Source organism: Oncorhynchus mykiss, chromosome 10 (genome assembly GCF_057628025.1).
Source record: "Oncorhynchus mykiss isolate SJ-2025 chromosome 10, ASM5762802v1, whole genome shotgun sequence".
Lineage (NCBI taxonomy): Eukaryota > Metazoa > Chordata > Actinopteri > Salmoniformes > Salmonidae > Oncorhynchus > Oncorhynchus mykiss.
In genome coordinates this window covers 6,431,244-6,437,405 of record NC_143031.1, presented here as the reverse complement: position 1 = coordinate 6,437,405, position 6,162 = coordinate 6,431,244, and positions in this window count along the sequence as shown.

Here is a 6,162-nt window from a genome sequence, read left to right as displayed (position 1 = left end):
TAGCAGAGAAATGGAAGGAAAGGCGGCCAGACGAGGTGTTGGCTTTGGGGAGGACCAGTGAATTATACCTGCTGGAGCGCGTGCTACGGGTGGGTGTTGTTATGGAGACCACATATTCTAAGTCAGAAACGTCCAGAGTGGTGATGCTAGTCAGGCGGGCAGAAATCGGTTGAAGACCATGCATTTAGTTTTACTTGCATTTAAGAGCAGTTGGAGGCCACGGAAGGCGTGTTGTATGGCATTGAAACTCGTTTGGAGGTGTTTTAGCACAGTGTCCAAAGAAGGGCCAAATGTATACTGAGGGAAGTTACATATAATTGTATGTGTGGGGTACAGAGATGAGGTAATCATTAAACATTCAACATTCAACACTATTTTTGCACACAGTGAATCCATGCAACTTATTATTTGACTTGTTAAGCACATTTGTTCTCCTGAACTTATTTAGGTTTGCCTTAAAATAATTATCTCTTAAGGATACGCACCTTTTTCCCCCCATTTTTGCCTACAATGATATACCCAAATCTAACTGCCTGTAGCTCAGGCCCTGAAGCAAGGACATGCATATTATTGGTACCATTTGAAAGGAAGCACTTTGAAGTTTGTGGAAATGTGAAAGGAATGTAGGAGAATATAACACAATAGATCTGGTAAAAGATAATACAAAGAAGAAAAAAAAACCTTTCTAATGTATTTTTTTTTGTACCATCATCTTTGAAATGCAAGAGAAAGGACATAATGTATTATTCCATCCCAGTTGCAATTTACATTTTGGCCACTAGATGGCAGCAGCGTAAGTGCATTATATGCATTATATTTATATTCAAAATGTTGTATCAAGACTGCCCAAATATGCCTAATTTGTTTATTAGTAACTTTTTATTAATGTTCTTGTTACTTATAACCTCATGCTAATCGCATTAGCCTACGTTAGCTCAACCGTCCCGTGGAAGGGACACTGATCCTGAAGAAGATGTATAACTTCTTCTTCGGGAAAGGGAAAGGGAGATACCTGGTCAGTTGTACAAATGAATGCCTTCAACTGAAATGTTTCTTCTGTATTTCACCGCTAATTTTTTTAAAGTAGCTAATGGTCCTCTGTGGTCAAATCATGTTCTCTGGTTTAGTATTTCGAACGATTTGATTGATTTTTTTTATAGGCACGAGTAATTATATAGCTAATTTTGCCAAATTTAATTCCATTGACTTTAGGGGAAGTGTATCTTCCCCTAGCTTAGGGAGTGGATGGCCCTCCCTTCAGAAAAAAAAAAATATTTGACCTAAACCCTCCCAGAACGCTTGAAAAAAAACAAGTGACTCTCCCCTACAAGCAAAATAGTAATTAAAACATCAAGTGAATCGCAGAGAACATGTCTAGGTACCTGTCTGTTTGTCCCTTATTGGATGTGCCACTTATGCCGACAGCAATGTGAAAGCAATTTGTGAATAAACCAGCTAGCCAGGCGAGTTTAAATGAGTTCAAATGACAACATCAAATTCAAAAGCAATCGGCGCACTGCCTAAACAGCTGACCTGCAAAGCAAACTGTCTGGCAAGCGTCTCTGCTTTCTTAAAAGACAACGTGCTCTTTAACAGAAGCTTGCAGTGAACAGTCGTTCCATGTCATTTCATCAAGCCATGACGACTACCATCTCAGATTGTTCTGAAATGGTGTCAGTAGTTAGAAAGACCATTTATTATGATTCCTCGTGTGTAACTAACTCATTGTTGGAAAAAAACAAACAAGTTTGGATGTCTGATGTTAAGTAATATATTTTTTTAATATTATATGAATCCTATAAAATAAAATGTTCAATTTGGATGAAATCAATTAGCCGGTTCTGTCTCGGTGTGTCACATGTTGTGTGGTCCTGTCTCAGTGTGTCACATGTTGTGTCTGTGCCGGTTCTGTCTCGGTGTGTCACATGTTGTGTGGTCCTGTCTCAGTGTGTCACATGTTGTGTCTGTGCCGGTTCTGTCTCGGTGTGTCACATGTTGTGTGGTTCAGTCTCGGTGTGTCACATGTTGTGTGGTTCAGTCTCGGTGTGTCACATGTTGTGTGGTCCTGTCTCGGTGTGTCACATGTTGTGTGGTTCAGTCTTGGTGTGTCACATGTTGTGTGGTTCAGTCTCGGTGTGTCACATGTTGTGTGGTTCAGTCTCGGTGTGTCACATGTTGTGTCCGTGTCACATGTTGTGTGGTTCTGTATCGGTGTGTCACATGTTGTGTGGTTCAGTCTCGGTGTGTCACATGTTGTGTCCGTGCCGGTTCTGTCTTGGTGTGTCACATGTTGTGTGGTCCTGTCTCGGTGTGTCACATGTTGTGTGGTTCAGTCTCGGTGTGTCACATGTTGTGTGGTTCAGTCTCGGTGTGTGCAGCAGAATGGTCTGACTACAGAAGATATAATGCTGGCACATTAAGTGATGCTATGTTTTCTGTTCTTTTCTTGATTTATGAGTTTGATACAACGTATAGGAAGATTTTTTTGAAAAACATCCAAAAATGATCAGGGGTTCCCCCCCCCCCCCCCCCCCCCCCCCCATTGGCTGGGTCAGGGTGGGGAGTGCTCTCTACATGGCTATGGACCTCCAGCACCACCCTGAAGGCATTTAGAGCCATCCTGAAATGTGCACCTGGTAACCCGTAACCCGTTCACCAGGTGCACTGTTGAATATTTTTGCTCCCTCTGAAGGCCTAGGTCCTATAGTTACAGATTGCCAGATTGTCTGTTTGAGTTGACAGAAAACAAAGTACTTAAAAATATTAATATTTTGTTTATTTTTATTTCACCTTTATTTAACCAGGTAGGCTAGTTAAGAACAAGTTCTCATTTACAACTGCGACCTGGCCAAGATAAAGCAAAGCAGTGCGACAAAAACAACAACACAGAGTTACACATAAACAAACGTACAGTCAATAACACAATGGAAAAATCTGTATACAGTGAGTGCAAATGGTAGAATAAGGTGTGGTAGGACTGGTCTGGAACAAAAGCCTAAACAAGCCTGCAGCTTATAAAGAGCTGGTTGGGGACAGCCCCGATTTTATAGGTACATTAAGTGTTATTCTTCACGAAGTCACTGTTGTTTATTTCATTACTAGGTCTTTGTTTTGTCTACTTTATTCTACATTTTATTGTAAATAGTTCGTGGGTGTATGTTGATGCTTTGTGTAGTTTCCAGGAGCGGTTGATCTAGGAAGTATTTTTCATTCTTTTGGGGTTACTGGGTTACCACTTCCCTCTGGAAAATCGTTTCTTTAAATAAATACTGTTTAAAACATGATTTATTTTGCGATTTGTCATTATTGGGTATCTTAAATACTGTGTGTCTTTATAAATGTGTACTGTGGCTGTCACCGACTTCCAATAAGACAAAGGCCAGGTAGTAATCGCTTGTAATTTCTAACAACATTTAGAGGGATGGGCTCTGTGGTCCATGAATCAGTCCAAGAATCAGTCCATGAATCAGTCCGTGAATCAGTCCATGAATCAGTCAATGAATCAGTCCATGAATCAGTCAGTGAATCTGTCCATGAATCAGTCAGTGAATCAGTCCGTGAATCAGTCCAAAAATCAGTCCATGAATCAGTCCAAGAATCAGTTCATTGGGCAAAGCTTTTGATTGACGACAACGAAGGTGCGTTTAAGAAAGTCGTTGGAAGACAATGTACATTTGGGGTGATCTCAACCTACAGCAACATGATTTTACTGGGATACTGCCTCATTTGTCAGGCCAAGAGATTGACCTGATGCATTTTTTGGGGGGGGCACGGATGGCCTTGGGCTGATTTAAATGCGGAAAATGTCCAACTGACTCATCATCCTTAGGTTAATCTAGGTCGTTAACAGGTATGCCAGTCCATCATTGGTCGTTAACAGGTATGCCAGTCCATCATTGGTCGTTAACAGGTATGCCAGTCCATCATTGGTCGTTAACAGGTATGCCAGTCCATCATTGGTCGTTAACAGGTATGCCAGTCCATCATTGGTCGTTAACAGGTATGCCAGTCCATCATTGGTCGTTAACAGGTATGCCAGTCCATCATTGGTCGTTAACAGGTATGCCAGTCCATCATTGGTCGTTAACAGGTATGCCAGTTCATCGTTGATCATTAACAGGTATGCCAGTTCATCATTGTTTACATATATATATATATATATATATATATATATATTTAACCTTTATTTAACTAGGCAAGTCAGTTAAGAACAAATTCTTATTTTCAATGACAGTCTAGGAACAGTGGGTTAACTGCCTTGTTCAGGGGCAGATCGACAGATTTGTACCTTGTCAGCTCGGGGATTCAATCTTGCAACCTTTTGGTTACTAGTCCAACACTCTAACCACTAGGCTACCTGTATTAGAAGCAGTTGGCTTCTCAAATAATCACCTGCTAATAATCAGTATTTGACACCTCCATTGGGACCTCTATTAGGGCCTTCATTACAGCCTTCATTACGGACTTTATTAGGGCCTCTATTAGGAACTCAATCAGGGCCTCCATTACAGCCTTCATTAGGACCTCCATTACGGACTTTATTAGGGCCTCTATTAGGACCTCCATCAGGGCCTCCATTACAGCCTTCATTACAGACTTGTCCTCCATTACATACTTCATTAGGGCCTCTATTAGGGCCTCCATTACAGACTTCATTAGGGCCTATATTAGGACCTCCATCAGGGCGTTCATTACGGACTTCATTAGGGCCTCTATTAGGACCTCCATCAGGGCCTCCATTACATACTTCATTAGGGCCTCTATTAGGACCTCCATCAGGGCCTTCATTAAGACCTCTATTAGGACCTCCATTAGGACCTCCATTAGGGCCTGCATTAGGATCTCCATTAGGTTCCTCTATTAGGGCCTCTATTAGGACCTCCATTAGGGTCTCCATCAGGGCCTCCATTAGGAACTCCATTAGGGCCTCCATTAGGGCCTGCATTAGGACAAGGCAAGAGTGCATAAAACTAGTGTAGAATGACATATTTCACACTGGAAGGTTTGGGAATCGCTTTCTTTTAGGTGGTTGTAGAATTTAGCAGCTCTTTTCTGGATTTTGATAATTAGCGGGTATTGGCTCAGCATGCATTATTTGGTGTTCTACGTTGCACACAGAGGATATTTTTGCAGAATTCTGCATGCAGTCTCAATTTGGGGTTTGTCCCATTTTGTGAATTCTTGGCTGGTGAGCGGACCCCAGACCTCACAACCATAAAGGGCAATGGGTTCTATAACTGATTCAAGTATTTTTAGCCAAATCCTAATTGGTATGTCGAATGTTATGTTCCTTTTGATGGCATAGAATGCCCTTCTTGCCTTGTCTCTCAGATTGTTCACAGTTTTGTGGAAGTTACCTGTGGCGCTGATGTTTAGGCCAAGGTATGTATAGTTTTTTGTGTTCTCTAGGGCAACGGTGTCTAGATGGAATTTGTATTTGTGGTCCTGGCGACTGGACCTTTTTTGGAACACCATTATTTTGGACTTACTGAGATTTACTGTCAGGGCCCAGGTCTGACAGAATCTGTGCAGATATGTGCAGAAGATCTAGGTGCTGTTGTAGGCCCTCCTTAGTTGGTGACAGAAACACCAGATCATCAGCAAACAGTAGAGATTTGACTTTAGATTCTAGTAGGGTGAGGCCGGGTACTGCAGGCTGTTCTAGTGCCCTCGCCAATTTGTTGATATATATGTTAAAGAGGGTGGGGCTTAAGCTGCATCCCTGTCTCACACCACGGCCCTGTGGAAAGAAATGTGTGTTTTTTGCCAATTTTAACCTCACACTTGTTGTTTGTGTACATGGATTTTATAATGTCGTATGTTTTTCCCCCAACACCACTTTCCATCCATTTGTATAGCAGACCCTCATGCCAAATTGAGTCGAAGGCTTTTTTGAAATCAGCAAAGCATGAGAATACTTTGCCTTTGTTTTGTTTATTTGTCAATAAGGGTGTGCAGGGTGAATATGTGGTCTGTCATAAGATAATTTGGTAAAGAGCCAATTTGACATTTGCTCAGTACATTGTTTTCACTGAGAAAATGTAAGAGTCTGCTGTTAATGATAATGCAGAAGATTTTCCGAAAGGTTGCTGTTGACTCATATCCCACGGTAGTTATTGGGGTCAAATTTGTCTCCACTTTTGTGGAAAGGGGTGATCAGTC